This window comes from Chelonia mydas, chromosome 2 (assembly GCF_015237465.2).
Source record: "Chelonia mydas isolate rCheMyd1 chromosome 2, rCheMyd1.pri.v2, whole genome shotgun sequence".
Lineage (NCBI taxonomy): Eukaryota > Metazoa > Chordata > Testudines > Cheloniidae > Chelonia > Chelonia mydas.
The window spans coordinates 250,757,051-250,777,060 of record NC_057850.1 but is presented as its reverse complement, the minus strand read 5'-3'; positions in this window follow the sequence as shown (position 1 = coordinate 250,777,060).

Genomic DNA, 20,010 nt, shown 5'->3' with positions numbered 1-20,010 from the left:
TCCCTGCACTGACTTCTGACTCCCCGCCATCTCCCTGCCTTGAACCGCTAGTCAAGAAGGAGAGCCTGGGTAGCTGGCATACATCCTTCACAGCAGACAGGCTGGGTTTGAGGACTGGCAATGGGAAACAGCTTCTTCAGGCTGGTGGGATGAATCTGGCCTAGGTTGTTCATGACTAAAAGCTGCTAATAGCTGCTGGCTCTTTGGTGGCCTGAATTAAAAGAGCTGGTGACTTCCTAGTGTAACCCACACACCTTCTGGGTGTGGTGGTCTATCCCATCTAGTAGCACCGAGACCACTTAAAGAGAGAGAGGTTGAGTCTGCTCTATAGCCTTAGCTAATAGCCAGTTGGCTTTTAGCTCATGCTCTAAACTCCAGAGGTCCCAGGTTCAATCCTGCCTGCTGACGACCAGGATCTGTTGGCATTACACTAGCAGACAGGTTGCCACTAATGAGCACTTCAGCAGAGATGTCCAGGGTCCAGCTGACACAGAGACAACTTTCCTTCCACTTCTAGAGGGGATGCCTTCAACCTGGTGTGGCCTCAAGCCCTAGAAGGGAGCGAGATGCGAGCTTGTGCAAGGCCCCAGCGAGTCGCTCACATTGCTCACACAAAAGACCAGCCTGGTAGCATTGCTGTGCACTGGGAAAGCAGGTACTAGGCAGCATTTGCTCTGCTTGTTCTGTGACCAGAGACAGCCATAGTCTCCTTGTCTGACAACCTGGCTCTTTTCTTCAGCACTTAGCAAAGAAAGTCAATACTTTCCCTGCAGTCATTCTTGCTCTTGCCTGCACCTCCACCTCCACCATTCCACCTCCACCACTCAGAGTGAGCACAGGGCCAGTTGAGCGGAGCACTAGGACTATAGGGACTTCAGGACCCCGAAATGGCGACGTCTCTCTATATGCTTTCCAACCAAAGTGAAATCCTCCTCCATGATGCACGTGGAGGATCACAGCTGCCCTGCTCCGTCCGAATGCCGGGGACAGCAAAGGAGCTGAGATCCATTGAGGGGGGTCGCAGAGGCAAGTTCTGCCCTCATGGTTGTTATTTAGGATCATTCAAATCAGGTTCTGGGTGGACGGAGTGAATGTAGGCACAGGTACTGACTTTTATCTTTCCCGCTGGGTGCTCCACCCCCACTCCACCCCGAGGCCCTCCCCCAACTCTGCCCCCGGGCCCCGCCCTTGCTCCGCCTCTTCCTGCCCCTGCTCCCCCACCTCCTGAGGCCCCGCCCTCACTCTGCCTCTTCCCATCCCTGCTCTTCCCCCTCCCCCGAACGCTTCCTGCCACCAAATAGCTGATCAGCACCCCCGCCCTCGAACAGCTGTGGCTGGCGGGTGCTGAGCACCCACTGTTTTTTCCCAGGGGTACTCGAGCCCTGGAGCACCCACAGAGTCAGTGTCTATAAATGTAGGACATTCATACAGTGTAGGAAGATACACATTCCAGGAGGTGCCTGGGTAATGGAGATAGCCTGAGCCATTTCAGGTACTCTTCTCAGACCGAACGCAGAGGGATGCTATGGGTTGTTCTTCCATTTCCGGAGCCTGCACCTGCACAGGCCTGCAGAGCTGACTTCGCTCCCCCATATTATTCAACATCTGTATGGCAGCAGTAGGGAACGCAGGCTGCAGGGCCAACAGTATGCAGCTGACACCCACCTACAGCTCCCGTCTGTCAAACAGCACCATCTCCCAGATCTCTCAATACAAGCTGGAACCAGCCCTGAAAGAGCAGCAGCTGGCTAAAGCTGAATCTAGGCCAGATAGATAGCCACTATCCTGAGGAACTGACGGTCTTTTGCCTTGTGTATGTACAGCACCTAGCGCAGCAGGACCCTGATCCTGAATGGTCTAGGCACGAATGCAATACAAATCAGAAATAAGCATTACAACTGGAGAAGGGATAATAAGGAAAACAGCATTGCCCACTGCTTGATTTTTTTTCAAATTCCTATTTGTTGTGCTTATTCTTTGTTTTTAAACTCGTCACTGAGTATGGGCTTCCACCCCGTACTTAAGTCTTCATGAGCAGAAGATTGATAGTTCTGTCTACAACAGGGCACCAAGCCTGATCCAGGCCACTCCTGACTTCATCCTTGCTATTCCCCTGCAGCGCCTTTTCTGAGAAGAGATCAGCCTGTTACATCCTAACTGAGACACAGTCTTGTCTAGTGGACAAAGCACTGGACCAGGACTAGGCATAGAGTTGGGCAACTCCTGCCCAAATAGAGTTGGGCAAAATTTGTCAGCTGAAACTTTTTTTGGCAAAAAAAATGCAGATTTGGCAACACCGAAACACTCCCTAAATTGGCGTCAAGTATGCTGAATTCTTCATTTTGAAGAAAAAAAATCGAAATGTTTCACTTCAATATTTTCAAAATGCAACATGTCAATCTTTTGCTTTCAAATGAGTTTTTGATTCAAATATTTCCTTTAATTTTATTTTTAAAATCCCCAAACATTTAAAAAATGATCAAAATTGAAACAAGACATTTCATTTCACCTGGAACAGTTTTTTTCTTCAACTTTTTGAAATAGCAGATGAACTGAAAAATCCATTATTCATAGGGTGACCAGATAGCAAGCGTGAAAAATTGGGACAGGGGGTGGGGGATAATAGGAGCCCATATAAAAAAAAGCCCCAAATATCAGGACTGTTCCTATAAAATTTGGACATCTGGTCACCCTAATTATTTGCCCAGTTCTACTTCTGAATTCTAATCCCAGTTCTACGGTTTCGAATAATCTACTTAATCTCTCAGTTCCCTCAATTGATGTAAATTAGCAGAACACCACTGAATTAATTAATTTAATTACAACAACCAAGGCTACTGCACTCTGTGCCCAAGTTTCCCCATCTGTGACATGCAGGGTATACTGACGTGCCTATCCATCTCACAGAGATGTTGAAAAGATTAATTAGCTAATTTTTGCAGCCTTGCCAACATTTGCTATTTATCATGAGTCTGACAATATTTGGAGTTTTTCTTCAAGTTCCGGCTCTTGGAGTCACATGATTAGGTGAATATCTCAGCTTTCATTTAAGAGCAAAGGAAGATTCTAGTCCTGCTGCTTACAGAGAAAAGCTGAAGTTGTGACCGTAAAGGTTCAAAACCAAAAACACAACCCTGAAAGAATGTTATTTAAAATGAACAAACCCATGATCATGTTTTCTAAAGATCTAGAAAACATGACCTATAAGGGAAGATTGAAAAAATTGGGTTTGTTTAGTCTGGAGAAGAGAAGACTGAGAGGAGACATGGTAACAGTTTTCAAGTACATAAATGGTTGTTACAAGGAGGAGGGAGAAAAATTGTTCTTCTTAACCTCTGAGGATTGGACAAGAACCAATGGGCTTAAATTGCAGCAAGGGGGTTTAGGTTGGACATTAGGGAAAACTTCCTGTCAGGGTGGTTAAGCACTGGAATAAATTGCCTAGAGAGGTTGTGGAATCTCCATCACTGGCGATTTTAAAGAGCAGGTTGGACAAACTCCTGTCAGGGATGATCTAGATAATACTTAGTCCTGCTATGAGTGCAGGGGACTGGACTAGATGTCCTCTCGAGGTCCCTTCCAGTTCTATGATTCTGTGATTCTAGGATTTTTAAACCAGCCCATCTCATGATATTTGATCTCTGTGGGTTGGCTGTACCGCATTCGCACTCATTACTGAATATGTTAGCAAAAGTGTCAAGGAGTCTACTGCACGGGAGTTTTGCTATGGGAAAAGAGGCCCTCTAGAGACAGCATGAGATTTCCACACTGGTTGCACTTCATTTGATCATAAAGATACATGGGAACCTAGCCCTAATTTAAAAAAAAAAAATCTACAGAAATGGTGCAAAATACTACAGCTGACAATAATCCTTACCGAAGAAGAGCACTGTATAGCTCCAAAGCTTGTCTCTTCCACCAACAGAAGTTGCATAGGTGCCGACGCGGTGGGTGCTTTGTTTTTTTGTTTTGTTTTTGCTTAAGATGATCCTGAAAAACATTTCATGTTCCAGGCTAAGATGCCAATAAGTCCTTTTTAAGGGGACGTTCTGAGTCACATTTATACATGGGCATTGAAAGGAAGATATTGTTAACCTTTGCATCAACTGTATATGGATGTACCTGTCATGTTCCCGCTCTCTTGCATCTAGCCAGGTCCCTGGGTAGATGTGCATGACAGTCACTCCATTATTAGAGCATCCAATTTAAATCAGGCCCTGCTGGAAGGCAGAGCTGGAATTTGTTTCTCTCTACAGTCCTGGCTTTGGTGCAATTCACAACTTCCCAGCAAGCGAAGCCTTCCTCAAGGCCAGCAGTTGCAGCAATCACTCCTCTCCCGCTCCCTCCTTTCTTTCCTCTCCGCACCATGCACTAGGATGCAAGGAAATCTCAATCACGCTTTTGTTTTGAACAAAGGTCTCTCGAAATTGTAGAGCAGAATCATAGTGCCTAGCCCTTCTATAGCACTTTCTAGACACAGATCTCGAAGTGCTACCTAAAGGAGGCAAATATACTCCCACTTCACAGAAGGGGAAGGTAAGGCACAGAGTGGTGATGTGACTGCTGGTGGGAGCACTAGAACGGACAAGGTGTTTTAAGCATTGTGTCAGGACCCCTGTTCAGAATAAGTCTACATTCGGGTCTTTTCTACACTAGCGCTCTCACTCTTACCAGCATAAGAAGATAAGAATGGCCATACTGGGTCAGACCAAAGGTCCATCCAGCCCAGTATCCTGTCTACCAACAGTGGCCAATGCCAGGTGCCCCAGAGGGAGTGAACCTAATAGGTAATGATCAAGTGATCTCTCTCCTGCCATCCATCTCCACCCTCCTACAAACAGAGGCTAGGGACACCATTCCTTACCCATCCTGGCTAATAGCCATTAATGGACTTAACCTCCATGAATTTATCCAGTTCTCTTTTAAACCCTGTTATAGTCCTAGCCTTCACTCCTACTCCTAGCAGGAGTAGAATGGTGGGAAATGTTAAAGATAATGTCCCGGCTTAGACAAGGCTATTGTAACAGCGTGGGCATAGGCGGCCAGGCCTAGTGCGTGGAGCTGGAGTCAGAAGTCAGGAATCAGAGCCGAAGTCAGAAACCAGATCTGAAGCCAGAGCAGAACTGAGCAGGACAGGAACAAAACAGAGCAGGATAAAGGTATGGCATCTCTAGCAGCTGAGGATCCACCTAGTTGCACAGACAACTTTCTGGTGTCCCCTCCAGGCTTAAATAGTGTCCCTGGACCAATCAGGGACCCTGGGAGCACTGCCAATCAGGCTTTCTGTGGGTGGTACATCCTGTGATGCTTGGGCCCTCAAGGCTCACAGCTTATGACTCAGTGCCCTCCCAGAGCTGTTGAGTGGTGGTGTAGATGTGGTAGTCATGCAAGGACCAGCAGCCTCTAGGTTCTAAACCAATGGCTCCCTGCAGCTATAGTTGGGAGATGAGGTGGTATTAAAAGGCCCGTGATATTTAGCATATTGAGTCCACATTTTTTTAAATCATCTGTTTAGCTGATGCTTCCCATTGGTGTAACTTTGGGGTTGTTCAGCATTCGAATCTAGGTCCTGATCCCAGTTTTGCTAAGAAATCTGATCTTTCTAACAGGCTGAACCAAAAGCTTGGATCAATCACCCCCTGGAGTCTGGGCTATTTGAAATCTGGAATTGAGCTTTATAACTTGAGCCAATCTCTAATTATGTGGAGTTTGTTTCCATTAGAAATCAAACAATAAGCATGAAGTGTTCCACAGGCAGCGTCCATAAATCATGGTCCTGTTCATCTATCTCCTAGACTACAGAGATAGCAATAAAGGATAAAACAAGGGTTTGGAGTCTGTGGAAGAAATCGAGGAGGAAATGTATGCAATGGTTCTCAGTGGGATGTATCTGTAGCAGCCTGTCTTTAGCCTGAAGAACAAACAGAGTAAAATCACAGCCAGCATGGGTATGTTTCGTCCAGCTGGGAATCACATCCCTGTGCAGATATTCCCTGTGTCTCAGTCCCCATCATTAAAATGGGAATAATAGTGCTTCCCTGCCTCACAAGAGAATTGTGACGATACATTAAAAAATGGTTCTGATATTATAGTGATGGGGCCAGCTAAGTATGTAGGCCATACTTACAAGATGGAGGAGTCTATCCCGGGAAGCAGTGATTCTGAAAAGGGGGCGGGGGGTTATGGTAGATAATCAGCTGAACATGAGCTCTCAATAGACATTGTGGCCAAAAGAACTAATGTGATCCTGGGATGCAAAAAGAGGGGAATCTCAAGTAGGAGTAGAGAGGTTATTTTACCTCCGTATTTGGCACTGGTGTGACCACTGCTGGAATCCTGTGCTCAGTTCTGGTGCCCACAATTCAAGAAGAATGGAAAGGTTTCAAAGAAGAGCTATGAGAAGGATGAAAGGATTAGAAACCTGCCTTATATTAACAGATGCAAGGAGCTCAATCTAGTTAGTTTAACAAAGAAAAGTTATGGGTTGACTTGATTAGAGTCTACAAGTTCCCCTCTGGGGAACAAATTTTTAATAGTGGGCTCTTCCATGTAACAGTGAAGGTACAACAGGTCCAATGGCTAGAAGTTGAAGCTAGACAAATTCAGACTGGAAATATAGTGTAAATTTTCTATAGTGAGAATAATTTACCATTGGAACAATTTACTAAGGGTTGCTCATGGTGGATTCCCCATCAATGACCATTTTAAAATCAATATGGAATGTTTTTTCTAAAAGATCTGCTCTAGGAATTATTTTGGGGAAGTTCTCTGGCTTGTGTTACACAGGAGGTCAGACTAGATGATCACAATGGTCCCTCTGGCCTTGGAATCTAGGTAAAATAAGGAAGCCAGATCCCTCACCCAGAAGTGCCTGTGTCCACTACACCTGTCTACAGGCAGCACCACTTTCGATTTCCTGGCCTTTCTCTAACTCTCTAACCACACTCACCAGCCACCCAACTATTTAGATTCGTAATCCCTGCTCTACTGCCTTAATGATGTGGGATCTGATTCTGATCTCACATCAGTCGTATACCAGTGTAACAAGAAATTCCACTAAAACCACTGCTGATTTACACTGCTGCAAGTGAGATCAGAATCAGGCCCCTGGGTTTGAAGCCTTTCACCCATTTTCTTTCTGCCTCTTTCTGTTCTTTTCAGTCCTACCTTGAATGGTCCCTGACCATATGTGCTAACTACTTATGCTAAACAATCTGTTCCACCTTGCATTTTGCTGTGATGCTGGGAGTTCCTTTCCCAGCCCCGAAGAAGAGCTCTGTGTGGCTCGAAAGCTTGTCTCTCTCACCAACACAAGTTGGTCCAATAAAAGATATTCCCTCACCCACCTTGTCTCAGAATGTGACAGGCCTACCCCTGACAGCTAAAGCACTGCTTTTTCCATGGCCTTTGTATTTGTTGTAAGCCATCTCAGAAAAAGAGACAATTAGGCAATAAAGAACCTACAGTGTGTGCATTGGCAGGAACAGTACATCCAACTGCTGAGCACTGCCTAATGAAACTGGTGTCCCCTGATGTTTGCCTGGGGTCAGATGCAGAGTGCGGATAGATATTGCAGAATAGCATTCTTGGATCAGTCTGAAATATTATGGCTAAAGCTAATATTGTTACTGTTTGGGATAACAATCCCAGATGGATAAAGTTAAAAACAATCTATGTGCTTTCCATCCTGTTAATTTGTGATTCAGAGAATAATGTTGATCGGCAATGAATGGCCAAAGATGGTTAAAGATGCTTATGTTTACCTTGGCAATCAAGATACCACCTGGGGAACCGTAGCATACAAGCTTCAGCCTTTCTGGACTACCTTCCCCAAAGTGATTAAGGGTCTCTATACCATGTTGGCTTATTTCCGCCAATTTGAAGGAGGAGTGTAACAAAAATTAATGAGTTCACCATTTTTCACTGATTTATTATCAAATATAAACATGCATGTGCTGTGCTTAGTATTAATTATTCATACTTCCCACAGGTACGTTGAGCACCTTAGAGAAAGATCCTTTCTCTGAGTTGCTTACAGTGGAAGGCCTCAGTGCTGCCGTTGGATCAGCACGGGTGGATGCTTATGTCGGTATGGAGTCCCACTGAAGTTTTACACTGGCAGAAAGGATCCAAATGCAGAATCAAGGCCTAAATGATGTTGTGACACAATGAGCAAGAATAACAAACAGAGAGACTGGGACAAAGCAGGATGAGGATGTTGTTCAGATCATTTTCTTGTCCATCATTTCAGCCCAGCTCAGATCATAATTCAGTTCTCCTGGCTCTTGTTCTCTTATCCAAAGGAAGAGGAGGAGTCTTTAACAGGCCCCTCCCACTGGGGGAGTGCCCCTGCCCCACATGGTGGCTGTGTGCAGTGGACACTAAGGACTACAAATGAGCAGAGGATGGAAAATCCATTTCACAAAGGATTATGACACTTGTTTCGATTCAGATTCAGAACAAAAGCTGAACATTTTGAAATTTTCTGAATCAATCGAAATGTATCAGATCAGTTTTGACTTTTAAAAAAGTTGTATATTGTCATATATAATGTCATACACAATAAAAAAGTTCAACATGAAAAATCAAAACATTTCACCCTGAAAATGTTGAAATGGGGCATTTCAACATTGCCAGAACTTTTCTCCCATTTTTTTCTCTAAAACAAAATTTTGTTGAAATTGACACAATTTCAGGGAGCCGTTCCATGTCAATGGAACTTCATTTGGAACTTCAGTGGAACTTTAACTTTCATTTTCAATGGAAAATGGTTCTGTCAAAGATTTTCTGACCAGCTCAACTAAGAACCCTCCTGGCTCCTCAGAATACATCTACAATGCAAAGAAAAACTCACGTTGCTGAGTCTCAGAACCCGGGTCAACTGACACAGGCTTGCAGAGCTCAAGTTGCAGAGCTAAAAATAGCAGTGTAGATGTTCCTGCTGGGGCTAGAGCCTGGGCTCTGACACCCAGTGTCGGAGCCTGGGCTCCAGCCTGAGTGGGGATGTCTACGCTACTATTTGAGCCCTGCAGTCCTAGCCCTAGCAGTGGACGTGTTATTCCTTGATGTTAGCAAAGCTTTTGATACGGTCTCCCACAGTATTCTTGACAGCAAGTTAAAGAAGTATGCGCTGGATGAATGGACGATAAGGTGGATAGAAAGTTGGCTAGATTGTCAGGCTCAACAGGTAGTGATCAATGGCTTCCTGTCTAGTTGGCAGCTGGTATCAAGCGGAGTGCCCGAAGGGTCAGTCCCGGGGCTGGTTTTGTTCAATATCTTCATTAATGATCTGGAGGATGGCATGGATTGCACCCTCAGCAAGTTTGCAGATGACACTAAACTGGGAGGAGTGGTAGATACGCTGGAAGGTAGGGATAGGATACAGAGGGCCCTAGACAAATTAGAGGATTGGGCCAAAAGAAATCTGATGAGGTTCAACAAGGAGAAGTGCAGAGTCCTGCACTTAGGACGGAAGAATAGCATGCACTGCTACAGACTAGGGACCGAATGGCTAGGCAGCAGTTCTGCAGAAAAGGACCTGGGGTTACAGTGGACAAGAAGCTGGATATGAGTCAGCAGTGTGCCCTTGTTGCCAAGAAGGCTAAAGGCATTTTGGGCTGTATAAGTGGGAGCATTGCTAGAAGATTGAGGGACGTGATCATTCCCCTCTATTCAGCATTGGTGAGGCCTCATCTGGAGTATTGTGTCCAGTTTTGGGCCCCACACTACAAGAAGGATGTGGAAAAATTAGAGTCCAGAGGAGGGTTATACAAATGATTAGGGGGCTGGAGCACATGACTTATGAGGAGAGGCTGAGGGAACTGGGATTATTTAGTCTGCAGAAGAGAAAAATGAGGGGGGATTTGATAGCTGCTTTCAACTACCTGAAAGGGGGTTCCAAAGAGGATGGCTCTAGGCTGTTCTCAGTGGTAGCAGATGACAGAACAAGGAATATTGGTTTCAAGTTTCAGTGGGGGAGGTTTAAGTTGTATATTAGGAAAAACTTTTTTCACTAGGAGGATGGTGAAGCACTGAAATGGGTTACCTAGGGAGGTGATGGAATCTCCATCCTTAGAGGTTTTTTAGGTCAGGCTTGACAAAGCCCTGGCTGGGATGATTTAGTTGGGGATTGGTCCTGCTTTGAGCAGGGGGTTGCACTAGATGACCCCCTGAGGTCCCTTCCAACCCTGATATTCTACGATTCTATGATCAGGTCCTGTGTTTTAAGTGAATAAAATGGGGACTGAGCCCTTTAGAAAATCTGTAACATATCCATGGTGTTGCCTCCAACTAGATTTCCAAAGCTTTCTGTGTGGGGTCTAATAAACTTCAGTTGTTTCTCTTTCATTCTTATCTATTCATTGGCATTTCTTTCCTCATTGGTTATGGATGCAAAAGTGGAGGTTGGCCCTATAGCCAGTCACATTCAGCTTACCTCAACTGCTGGAGATGAAGCAGGGATGGGGGGAGTCGTTCGTTTTCTCTCAGGCCCCAAATCCCCTGCGCACTGTGTGTGCTCTCTTCCAGAAAATACGGTATGTGTTCTGCCTAAAAATGTCAGGCTGATCTCATGACAGAGGGTGGCCCACATTCCTCACCTCTGACATAACCCGCCGGGAGTGTACTTGCAGAAAAAACACAAACAAGATGTACTTGCTGAGTGACTGGCGAGCCGGCGTCTGGCAGATGTGCTTACAGTAAAACAACCCTGGCACAAGCCCAGATGTTCGGCTCGTTTCAGGCACAGCCCAACCCACCCTAGCTAGGACAAAACCACAGGTCTGATGGCAGTAACAAAGCGCTCCTTTTCCCCCCGCACTGGGCAATGGCAAAACTTGTATGCAATCCCCTCCAAATGCAACCTATTTCTCCCTTCCACTCACCGCTCTCCCCAGCGCAATTCCAACAGGCACTGAGAATCATGAGAGGAGGTCGGGGTGGAGTCACACACTTTGCTGTACAGTCACCTCAAGAGAAATCTGAGCTCTCCCCTGGGTTATTTCACCTGCAAACTTGTTGAGGACATTTTGAATGATCTGTGAAGCTCTTTGTTCTCTTTGGGACAGCTTCATTTCCGAGTCCACGCTGGCGCAGACCTGGGTGCAGACAGCCAAAAGAGTAGGCTGCAGACGCTACTCCGAAGGGGGTCTGCAGGTGGCTGAGGCTGCCCCTAAAGTGAGCAGTGTGCTGGTAGGGGATATGGTGAATCAGTGCATCTCTGCTGGTCAGGCTCCAGGGGAAACTCTGGCCCTGGTCCATCACCCATTAAAGTCGATGACCAAATTCCCACTGACTTCAGTTGTGCAACTACTTACCCTGGCTGTACGTAAAGCTGCTTTCCTTTGATTTAACCCTCAACTGAGGCTGGTGATGGAAAGATTGCTTGCCATGTTCTTATGGGCAATCCCCTGTGGTGATGTAGATGTATATTCATTATTTGTACCACTGTAGAGGCAGCAGCTGAGATCCAGGCCTCCGTGTGCTAGGCCCTGTACAGACACATAGCAAAGGACCGCCCCATCTCCTAAAGAGCTTGCAATCTAAATAGACAAGACAGACACAAGGAGGAAAGAAAACATTATCCCCCCTGTTATAGATGCGGCACAGAAGTTAAGTGGTTTGCCCAAGCTCACACAGGGAGTCTGTATCAGAGCAAGGAACCCAACGTAGGGCAGCTGAATCCCACTCAAATGCCTTAACCCTAAGACTGGCCTTTCTGTGGTGGAGTGAGCGACTGGCATCTGACGTCTATTGCTAACCCTGGGCCTAATCCTGCAGTTTGCTGAGCACTCGCAGCTCACAGACCCACAGACTTTAAGACCAGAAGGGGCCATCACGACCATCTAGTCTGACCTCCTGTACATCACAGGCCACAGAACCTAACCCACCCGACCCTGTAAAAGACCCAGAACCTCTGGCTGAGCTACTGAAGTCCTCAAATCACGGTTTAAAGACTTACCGTTACAGATTACAGAGACTCTGCCATTTACTCTAGTTCAAACCAGCAAGTGACTTGTGCCCCGTGCTGCAGAAGAAGGTTGAACACCCCCAGGGATTCTGCCAGTGTGACCTGGGGGAAAATTCCTTCCTAACCCCAAATGAGGCAATCAGTTAGACCCCGAGCATGTGAGCAAGACCCACCAGCTCCCATTGATTTCACATAGCAGGAACAGTGGCTGCTCCTCACCTTTCATGATCTGGTCTTCTGTTTTGATGCAGCTATAGACATAACAGAAGCAGTAACGTTTTTGGCAAAGAATCGACTCCCCTAAACCATGGCAATGACCTGTTTTTGCCTCTGTTTCACAAAGCCTCTTTCCTGGAAAGAGACATTAGAACATTCAGTCACCAGGCTGAATACCCTTTGGTGCTAAGTATAATATAAATCAATGACAGGTTTCAGAGTAGCAGCCGTGTTAGTCTGTATTCTCAAAAAGAAAAGGAGGACTTGTGGCACCTTAGAGACTAACCAATTTATTTGAGCATAAGCTTTCGTGAGCTACAGCTCACTTCATCAGATGCATCCGATGAAGTGAGCTGTAGCTCACGAAAGCTTATGCTCAAATAAATTGCTTAGTCTCTAATAAATCAATGAGTCACCCTCAGATGCTAGGCAGGTTTGGTTTGGATAAGAAACACACCAGTTGGGATGCTCACTCAAACTTTATCTGAAGCGCTCACACCAGATCGCCAGCCCAGCTTTGCAGCCTCAGGGGAATCAGAGAAGCAATAATCCAGTTTTAAATCCATTCTCAAGACTTCTTTTTTTTTTTTTACACTCTCCGCCACATATTTCAACATTCAAAAATACACTAGGAAAAGCCTTTTGATTAAACTTTCAAGAAATCCGCCCCTGCCTTGCCCCCTTTTTTGTCACCAGCCATTCAGCCGTCCAAATGTTTGGATTTTTGAAACAGACAAATTTTCACAAATAAACAAAAGAAAACACTTTTTCGAAAAAGTTTTCACAAAATTCCCTCCTGGGCCAACTCTGACCTCTACTGCGCTCCAGAGTCTTTTATTGTTATCCCTTTTGACCCAAATCGTTAGCCAAAATAATGGGAGATTGCAGGGTTGTTTCAGTGAGGAGGGAAAATTGTTGAAAGAGTCAGGTATTTCTTTGATGCAATCCTATTTGTTTAGAAAGGATGTCCACAAAGTCTTTGTTTCCCTGAACACAGCAGGAAGCAAACAACAGGAGAGAGTTTCTTTGCTCACAGTTCCAAGTCTCAGAGTAACAGCCGTGTTAGTCTGTATTCGCAAAAAGAAAAGGAGTACTTGTGGCCACCTAATAAATTGGTTAGTCTCTAAGGTGCCACAAGTACTCCTTTTCTCAGTTCCAAATCTGTTTCCAGCCTGCCCTTCACCCAAAAGCTCATTTTCTTAGCTTTTCTCAAGGCCATGCTCCCAGGCTTGTTCCAGCTGTTTTTTCTATCTTTAGGATGAATAAAGTGGTTATACCCACCAGCTTCAGCACAGTTTAATCCACCCCCCGCCCCCGAATAACAACATTATTATTTATTTGTATTGTGGTAGCATCTAGAAGCCCCAGTCATGGGCCAGGACCCCCTTGTGCTAGGTGCGGTACAAACACAGAACAAAAGAGACAAACCCTGCCCCAAAGAGCCTGTGCTCTAAAAATAAAACAAGAGACAACTGGTGGATATGGGCAGAGGACAAAGAAATAATGAGGCAACAATGGTCATTATTCCCTTGAGTCATCAAGTAAGAAAGATCCCTCTTTGTCTGATAAACGCCAAGTTTGTTTATGTAGAACATTTTTCGATATGCTCCCACCCAAGTATTTTCCTTAAATCCAAGAGATGCCTCACGTGCTCCCACTAGAATCACAGACAGAAACAGTAGCCTATGGCAGTGGTTCTCAACCAGGCGTACACGTATCCCTGGGGGTACACAGAGGCCTTCCAGGGGGTACATCAACTTATCTAGATATTTGCCTAGTTTTACAACAGGCTACATAAAAACCATTAGCGAAGGCCGTACAAACAAAAATTTCATACAATGACTTGTTTATACTGCTCTATATACGATACACTGAAATGTAAGTACAATATTTATGTTCCAATTAATGTATTTTAGAATTATATGGTTAAAAATGAGAAAGTCAGCAATTTCCCAGTAATAGTGTTCTGTGACATGTCTGATTTTGTAAACAAGTAGTTTTTAAATCAGGTGAATCGTGGGGGTACGCAAGACAAATGAGACTCCTGAAAGGGGTACAGTAGCCTGGAAAGGTTGAGGGCCTCTGGCCTATGGCACCCCAAGGAATGAGGCGCACGATGAGTTAATGACCAGGATACAATCAGTTGTGTTGCCACTTTTCTTGAGCTTCATTGGAGATCAAAGAGCCAGCTATTGCTGTCGGCTAGAGCAAGAATTGTGACACCTGAAAGCTGTTTGCAGGGAAAGACAAATATCAAAGACAAGTGCAGGAAAAGGATGCCCGATGGGGACTTACCTCTGCCTGATGATGTGACTAAATGCCTGTTTCAGGCAGTGAAACTAAAATGGAGCTTTGCTGGAGCTACTGATCTGACAGCAATACCTGGCAATAACCCAACAAGAGGGATGAAATGAACACAGAAAGGGGCATGCAGGTACTCCAGGGCTGTTTTACTGAGGTGAAAGGAAGACAGACGTTTCCTTTTCAAGCCACAGGTGGCGTTCAAGCCACCCAGAGATAGTGCCTTTACTGGAGTCATTAGGCCGGATGACTGTTCTACCTCAGGTTACAACATTCAAGCAATTGACATAAATTGACTGTTGCACTTGGGGAGAAAATATAAAGGGGGCTGCACAGGGATAGAAATTAAAAAGTCAGTCACTTCCTTGCAGGGGTAACCGGCAGCTGAGATACCTCACTTGGGGCCTGATCTTGCTCCCCTTAAAGTCCACAGCAAAACTCCCATAGACTTCAATAGTGTAAGATCAAGCCCTCGCTTCCCTTGTACATAGAACAGGAAGCCACCATGGATTCTCAGACATCTGCAAGGTGACTGTGGGTGAAGGTTCTGGAGCAGCCTTCCAAGGGGAGCAGTGGGGGCGAAAAACCTAACTGGCTTCAAAACTGAGCTTCATAAGTTTATGGAGGGGATGGTATGATGAGACAGCCTACAAGGGCATGTAGCTGATCTGCGACTGCTAGCAGCAAAAATCTCCAAGGGCTGGTGATGGGGAGGCTCTAAGTTACTACAGAGAATTCTTTCCCAGGTGTCTGGCCAGTAGGTCTTCCCCACATGCTCAGGGTCTAACTGATCCCATAACTGGGGTTGGGAAGGAATTTTCCTCTAGGTCAGATTGGCAGAGACCCTGAGGGTCGGGGTTCTCTTTCCTCTGCAGAGTGGTACACGGGTCACGGGCAGGTTTAAACTAGTGTAAATGGTGGATTCTTTGTAGCTTGAAGTCTCTAAATCATGATTTGAGGACTTCAGTAACTCAGCCAGAGGTTAGGGGTCTGTTACAGTAGCAGGTGGGTGAAGTTCTGTGGCCTGCAATGTGCAGGAGATCAGACTAGATGATCTTGATGGTCCCTCCTGACCTTAAAATCTGTCAGTCTAAGGTTGAATTTTTAATGGACAATGCTGTGCCTGGATATTTGCCAGTTAAGGGGTGAATTCTTCCCCCTGCTTGGGTCCCTGTATGCTCCTGGTGTGGTGGCGGGGCCATACAGGAGCCACAAGCACCAGGGGACCATTCTACTGGTGTAGAGCAATACAGAGCTGACCTAAGCTCTAGCATACAGGGCGTGATGCAAGGGGGCCTGGCCCAAATGAAGAGTACTACAGGGGATTCTGGGCTGCAGTACAGCCCATAGGCAGCCTTATGGAGGTTCTCATAAGTTAGAGCAGCCCTCCAAGGCACTTCTGTATGTCCTCTGAGGAGATGCAGCACAGACTCCAGTCTTAGGCCCTTAGCAGAGGAAAGGGCCTCATGGCTTAGAATGAGAACTTGTTCAAGAGACACAAATATGATCAGGGAATCTAGACTACTGATGAGGCAAATGTTTAACTAAGCTTTGCTGTGCTAGGTGCTGTCCAAACATACATGAAGACACAGTCCCTGGCTCGAAGTACTTATGGTCTATGAATGCAAGGAGGAGGAGAAAAGGGTATAATCCAATGAGGCAGGCTGCAGCCCACCAACTAGTTGACCCTTCTGTCTTATTCCTCTTCTGAGAGGTTGAGTGGCTCAGCCCCAACACGCCATATAGCCAAACAAACCAAACATACCTCAATACTGGGTCATCCCTCAGTCTCCCAGGGAAGGGGCTTGGTTCCCCAACCAGCCTCTGATTCGAGCATTGCTTGCTCCTTGGGGTCTGGCTGTTCCTCTGATGGTGTCCTCCTTCCTGGCCAGTCAGCCCTTAACTGAGCCAGGCTCTCTCCGTCTATTCTCCCTCCAGGCTTGGCATTGGCTGCAGGTATAGTGGGGAGGGGATAGCTGGGCCCAAGGGCTCTCCTTAACCCATTCTCTGCTGGTATGGAGCCTCTCTGCCCCATCACAAGTTAAAATTAACCAACTACTAAACAGATGAGCCGATTATAAATAAATCAGTCCATGGCAAAACTCCCACTGACATCAATAGTACAAGATCAAGCCTTTATTTCCCTTGGACCTAGAACAGGAAGTCGCCATGGACTCTCATACATCTGCAAGGTGACTGTGGGTGAAGGCTGACTTTTTAACGGCTACCACTGTGTCTCTGTATTTTCAGATTAGGGGGTAAACTCTTCCCCCTGCTCTGGCCCCTAAATGGATTTGATGTGGTGACCGAGGCTACACAAGAGCCACAAGGGCCTAGAGGAGGATCCCACAGGTCCTTACTTCTGGGGAAATTCTGCGCCACTGCGGTGCAGCAGAAAAATGCCCCCCTGCAGATTCTCTTTGCTTCCTTGCAGAAAAAATGGTTAGTGTGGGGAAGCAAAGCAAAACTGCACCAGTACTCACTCACCCCTCCCCAGCATGTCTGTTCAGGCAGTCAGGGGAGAGGTAAATCTGTAGCTCACAAAAGCTTATGCTCAAATAAATTGGTTAGTCTCTAAGGTGCCACAAGTACTCCTTTTCTTTCTCCTTACAATGCGTATGATAATCAAGGTGGGCCATTTCCAGCACAAATCCAGGGTTTAACAAGAACGTCGGGGGGTGGGGGGTAGGAGAAAACAAGGGGAAATAGGTTACCTTGCGTAATGACTTAGCCACTCCCAGTCTCTATTCAAGCCTAAGTTAATTGTATCCAATTCGCAAATGAATTCCAATTCAACAGTCTCTCGTGGAGTCTGGTTTTGAAATTTTTTTGTTGTAATATCGCAACTTTCATGTCTGTAATCGCGTGACCAGAGAGATTGAAGTGTTCTCCAACTGGTTTATGAATGTTATAATTCTTGACATCTGATTTGTGTCCATTTATTCTTTTACGTAGAGACTGTCCAGTTTGACCAATGTACATGGCAGAGGGGCATTGCTGGCACATGATGGCATATATCACATTGGTGGATGTGCAGGTGAACGAGCCTCTGATAGTGTGGCTGATGTTATTAAGCCCTGTGATGGTGTCCCCTGAATAGATATGTGGGCACCGTTGGCAACGGGCTTTGTTGCAAGGATAGGTTCCTGGGTTAGTGGTTCTGTTGTGTGGTATGTGGTTGCTGGTGAGTATTTGCTTCAGGTTGGGGGGCTGTCTGTAGGCAAGGACGGGCCTGTCTCCCAAGATTTGTGAGAGTGTTGGGTCATCCTTCAGGATAGGTTGTAGATCCTTAATAATGCGTTGGAGGGGTTTTAGTTGGGGGCTGAAGGTGATGGCTAGTGGCATTCTGTTATTTTCTTTGTTAGGCCTGTCCTGTAGTAGGTGACTTCTGGGAACTCTTCTGGCTCTATCAATCTGTTTCTTCACTTCCGCAGGTGGGTATTGTAGTTGTAAGAATGCTTGATAGAGATCTTGTAGGTGTTTGTCTCTGTCTGAGGGGTTGGAGCAAATGCGGTTGTATCGCAGAGATTGGCTGTAGACAATGGATCGTGTGGTGTGGTCAGGGTGAAAGCTGGAGGCATGTAGGTAGGAATAGCGGTCAGTAGGTTTCCGGTATAGCGTGGTGTTTATGTGACCATCGTTTATTAGCACTGTAGTGTCCAGGAAGTGGATCTCTTGTGAGGACTGGACCAGGCTGAGGTTGATGGTGGGATGGAAATTGTTGAAATCATGGTGGAATTCCTCAAGGGCTTCTTTTCCATGGGTCCAGATGATGAAGATGTCATCAATATAGTGCAAGTAGAGTAGGGGCGTTAGGGGACGAGAGCTGAGGAAGCATTGTTCTAAGTCAGCCATAAAAATGTTGGCATACTGTGGGGCCATGCGGGTACCCATAGCAGTGCCGCTGATTTGAAGGTATACATTGTCCCCAAATGTAAAATAGTTATGGGTAAGGACAAAGTCACAAAGTTCAGCCATAGAACCCTGATACTCTTGAGGGAATTCTGTGCCAAAAAATTTAAAAATTTTAAAATTCTGCAATGTTCGCATATTTTAATTGTCAGAATAACACAGAAACACAATAACAACATAATCACACCATTTTCAATTATTTTAGTAATTTATTTCAAAATACTTGTCAGCAAATAATTGAAAATGGTGTGATTATATTGTGTTATTTTGACAAATAAAGGATGCAGAATTTTAAAATACTGTGTGCAGAATTTTTATTTTTTTGATGCAGAATTCCCTCAGGAGTAACAGGTGTAGGAACAATGTAGAGCTGACATAAACTCCAGCGTAAAGGATGGGATGGGAGGGGGCATGGCACTACAAAGGATTCTGGGCTGCTGCACAGCCCATAGACAGCCTACATAGGGTGGCTCTAACTCATACTGGCCTCCATCAACCACTGTCCAAGGGCACGTCTTGGTCAACCCCCTTGTTTTGTCCCTGTATTTTAATCTGCTACGTTTACAGCATCACAACACACCTAGGATTACAGTAGACGTGCAGCTAAGAGAATTCCACTTGACAAGATTCCCTGCTGACAGCTCATTGAAACTTCAAAGCAGCCCATGGCTGCATTTCTGAAAATCCAACTTTTATGTAGGTTCCTTCGGGGCCAGATCCAACCTGTATTAAAGTCAAGGGAAAGGCTCCCATTCATTTCAATGGGATTCGGATGGAGCCCTCAGCTTGCCTACCTTTTGATCATTTTGGCCCTGACAGAGAAAGTATCATATGTGTACGTGAGAATATGGAAAGGATGAAAACTAAGATGATGTATTCTGCAAATATTATACAGGAAGGACACAGACATGAAATTGCTCCTTACATTATGCCCTAGCATTCTTTTCTTCAGCTCCTCTGTGCACAATATCACTGTTCCTATTGTTGATTACAGAAATCCTTTCTATGCTATATCGGATTTTATACCGCACTCATCACTGTAGTGTCTGAGTGCCTTCCAGCGGTGCATAAAGATGATTAACCTTGGGAGTAAAATGCTGCAGATTTGAACTCTCCCTTGTAGCTGGAGATTGTGCGTTACAGCTTTGCAAGTATTTTGGCTTTGCCATTTGACCTAGGTGTCATGAGGTATGAACAATCTCCAAGCAAGAGAGATACAGGCAAATAAATGTGGCATTTTTTGTGCGTTTCCAAATCTAAGAGAGAAAATAAAAAAGTGCACAGGTTCCTGAAGTCTCTCCTGGCCCCATGGGCTGGGCACTGATCTTATGGTGTTCTTGCATGGATGTATATTAATGGGGACACGTCTAAGGATCTAGACCCGATCCTGGCATCCAAAGAGTGCCTCCCAGGATCTCATCAGTAGGCAGGATCAACCATCTGGATGCATTACCTTCTCAAGTATCATTGACAGACACCTAGCTGGCTCCTATCATGAGACCAAGACAAGGAATTATCCAACGCCCAACCTCTCCCCAGGACTGTGGGAGGTATAGATATAATTAGTGGTCTGTAGGGCCTCTTTAATTTACTGACCCTTCAACGCATAGATG